At 32.8% G+C, this 12,619-nt stretch overlaps 1 long non-coding RNA gene across 1 annotated transcript; it reads left to right on the top strand.

The window, feature by feature from the left end:
• Positions 1–3,668: 3,668 nt before the first annotated feature.
• LOC135774493 (uncharacterized) lies at positions 3,669–11,991 on the top strand. The gene is made up of 2 exons (XR_010543697.1): positions 3,669–4,182; positions 7,847–11,991. It is a non-coding gene; the product is annotated as an uncharacterized lncRNA (long non-coding RNA).
• The last annotated feature ends 628 nt before the right edge of the window (positions 11,992–12,619 follow it).

Here is a 12,619-nt window from a genome sequence, read left to right as displayed (position 1 = left end):
GATAATTCAGAACAATTGAAGTGTTAGTCTTTCACTAAATGTGATTTTAATATTATAACAGTAAAATCATGAAGTTAAAGGTCCAGTGTGTAAATTTTAGCGGCATCTAGTGGTGAGGTCACGAATTGCAACCAATGGCTTAGTCTACTGCTCACCCCTCGCTTTTGAAACACATAGAGAAGCTACGGTAGCCGCCACCAGACAAACATGTCATCGTCGGAGACAACTTAGTAAAAAAATGTCCGTTAGGGGCTTCTGTAGAAAAATGGCGCCACAAAATGGTGACTTCCATGTAAGGGGACACTCGGTGTATGTAGATAAAAAGGTCTCGTTCTAAGGGTAATAAACACATACCGGTTCATTATGAAAGGTCTTTATACACCCCTGATAATATCGTTTTTTATATCATTTTGCATTTCTGTCAAGAGATCCTTCTAAAATTTACACACTGCACCTTTAAATGTGAACAGATTTCTATTAATAGTAAACTTAGTTAAAGAGTAATCATCATCTGTGTTTTCTGTGAGTGCAAATGTCAGCCAGTGATTGATCCTCTTCTACCATCTAGTGGACATAACGGAAAATTGCACCTAAAAACCACAATAAGGAATTTGAGTATATTGCCTGATCTCAATAATACATTGTATGCTTTGTCATAAGCTTTAGGGGCCGTTCGTCAGAGCCGTTTTCAAAATGACTGTGTGATAGCTATACTTCTGCAAAGTTGTTTTTGTATTTGATATATATATATTTATACAGTGTAGAGAAAATTGTACTGCACTGGCTTTACTGTTGTTGAGTGTAAGAACTGACACAATTTAATAAAACATAACCAGATACTTTATCTGAATGGTGGATGATGTTATTAAATTGTGTCAATAACAAATATCATTTCATTTAGCAGATTCATGTTCATGTCCTTTAATCGAGTACCATGAAGGCTTTCTGTTTTAATTAGGTAAATAAAGTGAGGTATGCAAGTTATTAAACCGTATATATTTTTATGGACAAAAGGAACATATACACAAACATGCTCTGCACATTTTGTATGTTTCTCTCATCTTAAACAGTCATTTTAGTTCATAGAGATCTATTTTGTAGGTCTTACTAAATGGTTGCTTGTTTAAAGGTGCAGTATGTACATTTTAGCGGCATCCACTGGTGAGGTTGCGAATTGCAACCAACGGCTCAGTCCACTGCTCACCTCTTGCTTGTGAAACGCATAGAGAAGCTATGGTAGCCGCCACCGGAAAAACATGTAATTGACAGACAACTTAGTTTGTCCGTTAAGGGCTTCTGTAGAAACATGGCGGCACAAAATGGCGACTTCCACGTAAGGGGACCTTGGTGTTTGTAGATAAAAACGTCTCATTCTAAGGTAATAAAAACATAACGGTTCATTATAAAAAGGTCTTTATGCACCCCTGATAATATTGTTTTGTATATTATTTTGCATTTCTGTCAAGAGGTCCTTCAAAAAATTACACACTGATATTATGTGCAAACATACAAGTATTTCAGATGACAGCCTCTGTCATATTATAGTAGGCCTAAAAGTAGTACTAAAGCTCTACATTTTTTTATATTTAACCACTGGCTATGTCCATACATAACTGATACAGATGTGTTGTTTATATCAAATGGAGTTAATAACAAATGATGTCATTAAGCAAATGTCAGTCAGATTTGCTATTAAGCACTTATTAGTGTTCACACATGTGCTGTGCTAGAGTAAGTTTTCAGCAAATCATTTACATTTAAAATAACCAATTGTATCATAACATTACAATTTCATTGCAATATTTCTATAAACAATTATTAAAAAACTTTATAAGATACATTATGACATGTTTATGTTCTGGAAAGTAGATTAGAATACTAAAGCTACTGATAACCAAATATATATTCTCTTTAGGTATGATTATTAGTTATTATTTCTAATGTTGGCCTATTATTGTTCTTTAAGGATCCACATATTTACAGCAATCTTTTTCATACCTTTAGGATTTGAAAAATTCTAAGACAACATTTGAAGCTTTATAACTTTATTGGGTTGTTTCCCACAGGTTTAGATTGATGCATGACTAGCCATTAGTTATGTAAAAACATGTAGGTACTTTTTACAAACAAACCTTAAAAAAACATTACTGGTGTACATCTTAAGACAAAACTATGGCCCAGATATATTTAAAGGTAGGCCAGTGTAAGCTATTTTCAAGTAAGACAACTAAAACTTAAGCCTAAATTTTAGTCTGTAACTACACTTAAACCAATGGTCAGTAACATTAATCTCTAAGACTAGTATTCAAAGTTAGTCATACATTTTTATCTTCACGATTGAACACAACTGTTATTTAAATTATATTTAAATCCAAATAGTAAGACTGATTAGCCCTAACTAACTACTAATTCTTCAGACTAGTCATTAAAACACAGTCTTAATTATGTTTTTTATATTATATAGTTTTTTAAATAACATTACTAAAATATTTAAGGTATCATTTTTTATAACGAGTTGAATTTGAATCCCGAGCAGTTTTAACCTTACGGACATGTTACTATAACAACTACTCTAGGATGACCTTCGAAGAAACAAATAATTCAACATGAAGCTAAATCGTCAACAATGAAATCCAGCTAACTGAGTAATCCACGTATGAACGACAGACCCAGCAGTGAAGCACTACATTAAAAAGTCAATTCTATGCAATCCAGTTGAGAAAGGAGGATACATTTTTTTTACTAGATTTTAATACTGCTAACTGTGTTTTTAAAAATAAGTGGATAAAAAGTTACTGAAGTTGCAAAGGTAGTATATGGAACATCATACCAGAAATGATTTTTAAGAAATTGGGTGGTTTGGAATTTTTTTGCGATACAATTTTGATATAAACAAGTTTCCCATAAAACTGTCAGGTTTCTATAAACAGGTTTGTTTTTCTTGGAAGCGCATATATAAACATAACTTTTCTCCACATAGATCTGTTATTTGGAATAACAAGAATATTCTATACAAGAAACAGATCCTTATTTTACAGAAATTGGTATGATAATAATATAATATTAGTGAGGCAGTTATTTAAAGATGATGGTCACCTCTTTAATTATTGTGAATTCCTCAATCACTATAAGATTCCAGTAACTGCTAAGGAATTTGCAGTTGTATTTGATGCCATAACTAGTGGACTTATTTAACTCTTTCAATGTTATACATCTTATGATTGTAACTCCTTACATAATACTCAGTTATGTATTAATAGAGTAAATATTCTAGAAAAAAAAATTAATAACTTTTTTATAAGAACAGAAATGAATGTAGAAATGAATATTTGCCTAGACGTAAAGCATAGTAATCTGCAGTTCAACCTTTAAACAAGTTTTAATTTAAACTATTTGATTGTAATATTATAGTAATAAGTTTCTAAAATTAATATATATATATATACAGGGTTCTAAATTAACACCCGCCAACCCGCCAAATGCGGGTTAAAATTCATTTTGGCGGGTGTTAATAAAAACTTACTAGCCAGTTTGGCCGGTGATGCATGAGGCATTGCATGCAAGATACATAAAGCTTCGTTCTCGGTCATTTATCCCTCTGGCAGGACATTTCCCATGAACACTGTGCCGTAATACGTGATGATGTTTATACGCCAATTGGTGAAGAAGATTTTTTAATTCAGAACTATATTTTTAATTCAGAACTATATCTTTGGTGAACATGGTATTCAGATTCAAATGTGTTTTGCAAGAATGTATGTCTCATGCTTGTAAGCTGAAGACTAGCAGTCTTAAAGACTGCAATGTATGCAGAGTTTAAAATATGGTAACTGAGAGCAGAGCTAAAAATGCATAGGCTGACATTTAAGGAATGAAGTCACAACACCTGTCAAACATAAAAACATGCTAAAAACAACTACATGGGAGGGGTTTCAACTTTTAGAGAACTGTATATTAGGTTGCATTCTGAAAAAGACTCTTTAGTTGCCTGGCCACCAACTCGGCCTTATTGTTGTATGCAATAAAGTCATCTTTTGGCAATGGAACCCTCTGCTGAAAATTATTTTTCATAATCACTAAAAAAATCCACAACATTTGGCGACGAGGATGGGATTGGAAAGGAGCATGGAGGTGGATGACCGTTGTGGGCTGAGTTTGGATGAGCAGCATACACAGGACCAGGTAAGCAGTTTTTGCTTATTTACTGGTTTACTGTTGTGTTGCTCATCTGGGTTGGCTCATGGTGGAAAGACTTTCACAATGCTCTTCCAATATAAGAACTAAGATTAATACAGTTAAAAAGGGTTCCACTTCCAAGGATTGCATGGTGTGATTTGTTTGAAATGATAAAGAGGAAAAAATTCCTGAGCTCAGGTGGATAATCTGTGGTTTTGCTGAGAGGGCCTTTGATTGGACAGCATTAACCTGGAACAGATAATAGTTTAATAGCTAAGTGGGCTTCGAAGATAGCATTAAACAGAAATAAAATTAATCTGTGTGCATTTGTAAGAGGGCCTCGACGGATACAAATGGACTGTAACAGATTATAAAAATGCTTATTGCAAGAGGGCTTTGATAGATGTAATAAGCGGATACACTGTAAATGCATAATTGTATAAATATGAAAGTGATTTGGTTTTGGAAGCCAATACATGTTGCACTTTGTTAGTTTAAGTAACTATGTAGATGTTGATTTGACATTAATACAATATATCATTTACAGTGTATGGAAAAAAAAAAGGATAAAATTAAATAATCTGTGTTTATTCTGTAAAAGGGCCTTGATGGATACAGATAGACTGGAACAGATTATTAAAAATGCTTATGGTGTAAGCTGATACACTGTAAATGACTGATAGCATTGGGACAAAGTTATGTGATGGTGCAAGCCAATCCATGTTTTGCCTTAATGGGTTAAGTAGTGATATGTGTTGATTTGACATCAATACTGCATTTTATTTACAGTGTATGAAAAAAAAAAAGATAAAATTAAATAATCTGTGTTTACTCTGTAAGAGGGCCTTGACGGATACAGGTAGACTGGAACAGACTATTAAAATGCTTATGGAAAATAAGATAAAATTAAATAATCTGTGTTTATTCTGTAAGAGGGCCTTGACGGATACAGGTAGACTGGAACAGACTATTAAAAATGCTTATGGAATAAGCGGATACACTGTAAAATAATGATAGCAAAAGGAAAAGTACTTTGGTTTTGCAAGCCATTCATGTTTTATTTTGTTATTTTAAGGTAACAAACATATATGTTAATTTGACATTAATGCTGCATATTTTACAGTGTATGGATAAAAATGATATAAAAAATAAAACATAAATAAATAGAGCATGAAACAAAAGTGTTAAAAAGTGGACAGGGGTCTGCAAGGGCAGAATTGATTTTTATGAAACAGCTCTTTATATATGTTTATATAATAGAGGTCTGAATGGATAAAATATTATTCTGTGGATACCGCCCTAATGTATGATAAAAAGTTTGACTTGTGAGTAAAAGTGGAAAGGATCCTCAACAGTGAAAAACATGTGGTGTCATGTTTAAAGTGTGAATGACTGGGTGTATTTTATAAATAGAGTGAGTGCAGGCCTGACTGAGTGCTGTGGATGAAAGGAGCTAGCAGTGAAGTGAAATAATATAAGTAAAATAATAATAATAATATATTATTTATATAATAAAGTAATAAGAGATTATAAATAAAACTATAAGTAAATGGTATATATAGGTTGAAAGGAGGTTTTTACATCTATATTTTAAATCTTAATCCAATGAAAAATCTTTGTGCTTAAGACTAAAGGAAAAAATAGTATTACTTGACAAATGAAAAAAGTGAATTGAAAAAGAAACATTAATTAAGTAAGGAACTGCTTGAAAAACATTTGCAGTGTAGAAAAAGTAATATTGGAGAGAAAATGGTAAGCTTGATGTTTACTTAGCTTGAAAGTTAACTGGAATAAAAGTGTTTTTATTTGTTAATTTTCTAATTTAAAAAAAAAGTAAAAAAAAAAATGGCTAAATATGATAGAAAAGATTGAATGGAGAAGTAACAGGTGTAGTGAAAAGTCATAGTTGGTATTCTTGTGGAAATATCTATTGGGCAGAGATCTAATAAAGAATGTGTCTAAGAAATTGTCATGAAGGGAACATTTGATGTTGCAATGTGTAAAGAAATGGATATTGTAAATAAATCTATAGTAAATCAAAAGAAAGAAAAGAAGGATGGATTTGAAGAAAAAAGCATTGGCATAATTAATGAATTAAGGGGAACATATATATGATAGAATGTTAAAGGAAGTTGATAATGGAACAAAATAAAGTGTTAATCTATATTTATCATGCATACTGTAGAAGGTTGATTTCCAATACTCAAGGGCACTGTGGAAATTAAAGGTAAAATGTAAATGAAATGATCAGTAGATATAAAATAGGAAAATTAAAGTAAATCTGACAAATGAGGAAAGATACTAAATGAAAGAAATTTAAAGTATTATCAGAAATAGTATAAGTGTGTAGAGTAAAAAGACAAGTGGCATTGTTTACACAAAGAGGTGAAAAAGAAGATGAGGTAGGAAGATATACATAAGAAATAAAAATAAGAAAAACATTAAAAAGAATTAATGAAGTAAAATAAGAAGAGAGTAGAGAGGGAGAGTAAGGAGGAGTTTTTTATCTGATGGAGAAATGTGGATATGGGGAAAAAGATAAAGGTTGGCTTAGGCCATTGGCCTTACAATTTCTTAATTTAATAAAGGTATTAAGGACCTTGTGAGGCTGATCACTTACCCTCAGGCATTCATGGGGCTGGGAGAAGGACTAAGTTGTGGCAATGGAGAAATGAAAGAAATCCTCCAAACCTCTGACCTGTGGACTAACGTTACATGAGGAGGGACTATTTTTGAACATATCATAGCAGTGTGGCAGCCACTGCTTGGACTCTAAAAGCACAGAGAGAAAACTTGGAGACACAGAGAATCCAGTTTTGTTCAAAGACAATAAAACAGAGACTGAGGGAAATCCAGAAGGAGACCCTAGAATGACCACACTGTTTTGAAATGCAAAGTGAATAACAGTGATGACTCTTGTGTTCAGCTACTTTCAGCAATTTCTCCAAAAGCAAGCCAGAATCCTGTACCCATCATAAATGACTTTACAGCATCACCATCCCAGAAAGAAAACAACTTGAACTGGGAGGGACAAAGAAAACATGCTGAGGATTACAAAAAGCCTGGCCACGCCAAGAGAGACTTTCGCTATATCCATGTACCAGCTCTGTGAGTGAAGGGGAGAGGGTGACAGCAGCCTTTCAAAGTCCAGTTTATGGTCCAGTTGTAAGATTTGTTAAGAATATGATTCTCTGGACAAGTATTGCTAATTCAATGTATGTCTATAAACAATAAACAAAACCATGACCATATCTATTCTCATATCAAAATCACACTCCTGTTTACTGTTTACTGGTTAGGAAGATATGCATAATTTGAATTAAGCCATTGGATTTAGTGTTCTCCAGAAGGGTACAAGTATATTAAAGTGATATTAACTGAATCAAAGCAAATGTATATTAGTGTAATAAATAGTGATGTACAACAAACAATGAATACATTGGAAAATGTATTGAAGCACAAATTTCTAATGCAAAGTTATCAAAGTGGGAACTTCAGTGTATTATAATATGATCATGAGAAAGATATTCAACTTAAAAAGTGGAAAAAATAAAATATAGGACAAGAAATTGACATACCATCACAGGAAGGTAAATAAGAAGTAGTTAAGAGTATGGTTGAAAATCAGTTAATAGAATAATGACTTAATGTAACTGATTTATTTCCACAGGTCTCTTGTATACTGGAAAAAATCTGGGAAGCAAAGGATTTATGGGATATGATGGAAAAAAGCTACAAAGCCAGTAGGATACATCCATTATGTTTAAGAATCACATTAGAATTATACGTTTAAGTAAAATAATTGGTCAAGAAATAGTTCTCATAAAAAGAATAAATGCAGATGATAACAACATGCAAGATTAAGAAGATGTATTAATTGTTAAAAGATGTAGAGAACAAAGTACTAATTGAAGTATCCAATTAATGACATTGTAAGACTAACCAGTTGATATCCAGATCCACATTGCTAACAAATGTTTTCCCAGATGACAAATACTGTAATTGATCTTTGCTTTATATATTTAAGTATTCAAACAGAAGAAATATTTGTATGTTTTTATGAAATTAAACAATATACAATTTGGTATAGGAACAAAGAGGCTTTCAAAATAATGAGGGAATATATATTCAATGTACTGGACAAGTGGGGTTAATTTCTGCTACAATATTATCAAAGTAATTGGCAATCATAAAATATTAAACTTGTATAAAAATGAATGATATTTTATCACTGGTAACAACACAGCAGATTTGGAAGCTAAAGAAGCCTCAGAATGCCATACAGAAGTAGTGCTTCTATAGTGTTAATACAAAAGCCTTACTTAGAAGATAGAAGGAAAAAAAGAACACGCTGGATGTTAGGAATATTTTGTGGTACCTAAAGGGGGACAAAGAAAGACATTCAAGACATCTAATGTACACATTGGGGATAAATCATTCTATTGTACAGTAAAATGTTACCTTTCCAGATGGGTGGTTTTAATTTCAAATTAAAAACAGGTATTAAAGAACAAATTAAAATTAAAGATTAAAAAAAAAAAAAATGGGTATTATTCTCCATATTTGAGAAATGGTCTCCATATCTGAATTCAATACTGGTTAAATTTCTGTTCGGCAGGTAAAGTTTGTGCCAAGAGTAATGATAAAAAAAATAATGATAGAAGAAGTAATCCCTAGATTTGAAATACTATTAGGAATCATTTTATATAATGGATCAGAATTCATTTAAAAAACAAAAAACAAAGTGAATACTGCAACAATAAAGAACAAAGAAAAGACTAAGATGTGTTTACCATCCTTAATCATAAAAAGTATACCATCCCTTCAACGTCAAACTCAGCAAAAAAATGTGAAAGCATGAAACTGAACTGACTGGATGCTTTGTCTCTTGCAATAATGAGTGACAGACTGCAAACTAACACTGCATGGAATGCTTATTGGTCGACCAATGCCAATACCAATGTATGCGCAATACTATATAACAAAAATTCATCCCCAAAAAAGGACTTCCTCTGGAACGACTGCAGATGGAGCTTTTGGAACAATTACAAATAAAGATGAGGTCTTATATGATAAAACTAACTGTATGCATAAGCTATTTGTGTGCAGGAAAAAAGAAAAGGAGCCTGATGAGGAGATGGAGATAAAATGCCATATTATGCCATGGGATCTAGTGTATCTGAGGGTCTTCAGGAGAGAGTGACATAAAACAAGGACCAGGGAGAGCAGCTCTAACAGCAGGCCAGGGGGAAGGAGCACATCTGATGTCATCTGAGCCATTGCACAGAGTTCCTAAAATACTAGTCGGAGAAGAGGACAACAAAAACACGATACAGAAGAGGAGAGCTGGGGAGAAAAGGAGAACTTAAACACAATAATGAAGAGGAGAGCTGAGGAAAAGAAAATAATAAAAGACATGATACAGAAGACAACAACAGAAAAATTAAAAGCAATTCAAGCCTACAAAGAGATAAAAGAACGAAGAAATGACCACTCAGGGAATATCAAGCAATGGCAACAAAGTTAAGAAAAATATGTAAATGAGAAGAGACTTTCAGGAGCAACAACCAATGAATGCAAAGCAGTGGAGTTCACAAGCAATACACAGAGACAAAGTTGCTGGTAATGTGTAAAGGACACACAAAGAAAACTTCAAGGAATTAGCCATGAAAATTGAAAAATAAAGCTTATAACCAGTTTGACAATTATCAGCAACATATGGTAAATTCACACGACTACAGTCAATAATCAAACTTCTCTTCAATTAACTTTTCACCTATCAGCAAGGATCAGTAACACTTCAGCGAGGACCAGTAACACCAGTGAGAATTTATTCTACAATAATCTCTGCAGAACCAAAATTTAGATAAAATACTGAAGATACCAAAACAAAAAGGAGACAAGGACATCAACAGAAGAAAAAGGACGTCAACGGAAGGAAAAAAAAAATATGTTGGACATTTTATGGGAAACAAAAAAACATTATGAATGAATAGTACAAATGGGTAACTTTCAAAGCTAAGAGAAATTGGTATGAACAATTGCTTATTATGCTCTAAATCATAAAAGGTAGGAATAGTCAAAAGTCAACATGATATTACAGGGGGGTTCGATGTAACAAATTGACAAATTCTGGTGTTATAAAAGAGATGTTATAAAATTTTTAATAATTTGGGTGTTAGGTATGGAAAGGGTGGACAATGCTATTATATAGTATAGGAAATGAAAAAATGAAATCATAGCAGTGGACATATGAAGATCAAACAGTAATGTTAGCAGAATTCTTTTGGTTTAATTTTGATTTAATGGGAAATGTTAACTTATGGTGGTTTTGCAATTAGAGAAGAAATATATATGTACAAGACTAAGGTTAATTTAAGAAATCATCATGATTATATTGAAGTATATTGAACAAAATACTGAGAAAACAAATGATAAAACTAAAATAGTTTATCCCTAAATTGGTTTGGTATTACCTGTTACAATTTAAGCAAGAGATGAGATAAAATCATGGTTAGAATAAATATTGATTTAATCTAGAATTACTAAATTATATCTACTATAATCAACAAAGGGTTATTAAATTTAACTAATGATGTTTTAACACTTTTAGAAAAACAATGAGATACTACAAAGGGGTATAGTTTTATTGTATGGAGATTAATGTTATGCTAAAAATACAACATGTATATTCATTGAAGCTATCAATAAGCTTAAGAGTTTAGGATAGAAACTGCAACAAATACAGGAAGAAAGAATCTTAATGTGGAATTGGTGTGATTTAAAATTAGGAAAATGGGTGATTGGTTTGTCAAATTATCAAAGATATATTTTGGTATGTCAAATGATTCATAGGTTAAATGATGCAAATGATTAAAGGTATGGGTTAAAGGATGAATATTATCAAAGGTATAAGGTAAATGATGCAAATTATCAGAGGTTAAGGATTTGCAAGTTTAATTGGATGGATTGTTATTTTATTGTGTACTCCCTATTTTGAAACAAATGTTAATGGAAATATCAAGATGAAAAGTTACTTCATATAGGAAATTACAAAGTGCATCAAAAATGGGTTTTGCAAAAGTTTGAAAATGGTAATATTACATCAGAAAAAGATATTAAGAATTGAAAAGGTATTTGACTAATTTACACTCTTATGATGAATATTTTTATGAGTTCTGATTTTACAGCAACAATGACATAATGAAGTATATTCCATGATCATAAAGGTTTATTAATTGAAGGAGTAGGTTCTTTTACTTCTCCAAGAGAAGATGTTTGTTCCACACTCCACCAAAGTGCGGCAGCATGATTTAGTCATTGGTAAAGGGAAAGATGGCTTAGTTGGGCCATTAATTAGCTTGACTTAATTGAACTGGACTATGAAGTTGCACTTTGGGTGAGACTTGTGAAAGTCTCAAAGGGTGGAATGAAGAAGATTTTTTAATTCAGAACTATATTTTTAATTCAGAACTATATCTTTGGTGAACATGGTATTCAGATTCAAATGTGTTTTGCAAGAATGTATGTCTCATGCTTGTAAGCTGAAGACTAGCAGTCTTAAAGACTGCAATGTATGCAGAGTTTAAAATATGGTAACTGAGAGCAGAGCTAAAAATGCATAGGCTGACATTTAAGGAATGAAGTCACAACACCTGTCAAACATAAAAACATGCTAAAAACAACTACATGGGAGGGGTTTCAACTTTTAGAGAACTGTATATTAGGTTGCATTCTGAAAAAGACTCTTTAGTTGCCTGGCCACCAACTCGGCCTTATTGTTGTATGCAATAAAGTCATCTTTTGGCAATGGAACCCTCTGCTGAAAATTATTTTTCATAATCACTAAAAAAATCCACAACATTGGCTGCGCAGTTTGCAGCGAAACCAGCGCGAGAAACCATGGAGAACGAACGGGCAGAGCAGGGAGGATAGACTAAAAGACAGCGGTGTCGCCACACCCCTTTACTGGGGCAGGTGATCCAGTGTAAATCTTTTGTGCCCATGTGTAAATCTCAAGTTTAAATTTTAGCAGTTAACTAGTGTATTCCTTAACAAAGAAAATAGCGGCAAAAACAGATCTATATGCAATGTAGTTAACCAATTTACGCTTGTAAAGCGACGAAGCAGTCGCACGGACGTGTGCATGCATGTATCCATGTCCACGCGCGTCTTTGCGTTCCTCCGCGCGCGCAACTGCATCCAAAAGGGGACGCCACGCGAATGAGTAATTATGAAAACATGACGAGAAGTAAGTTTCTAAATCATAATGCTAATCTTATTTTTACTCGATCATTATTGGCTTCTGTAGATGGACATCAGAAATGTTTTTTTGCAAAGCAGGGAAAGGGAAGCAGAAAGGAAAGATGATGAGATTAAGGGAGGTAAGACAAACTACATCCTCACTCTGTCAGGTCTCAAACATTAGAGGAAAAATCTCAGG

Source organism: Paramisgurnus dabryanus, chromosome 5 (genome assembly GCF_030506205.2).
Source record: "Paramisgurnus dabryanus chromosome 5, PD_genome_1.1, whole genome shotgun sequence".
NCBI classification, from domain to species: domain Eukaryota; kingdom Metazoa; phylum Chordata; class Actinopteri; order Cypriniformes; family Cobitidae; genus Paramisgurnus; species Paramisgurnus dabryanus.
This window is presented reverse-complemented; position numbering and strand designations above follow the sequence as displayed.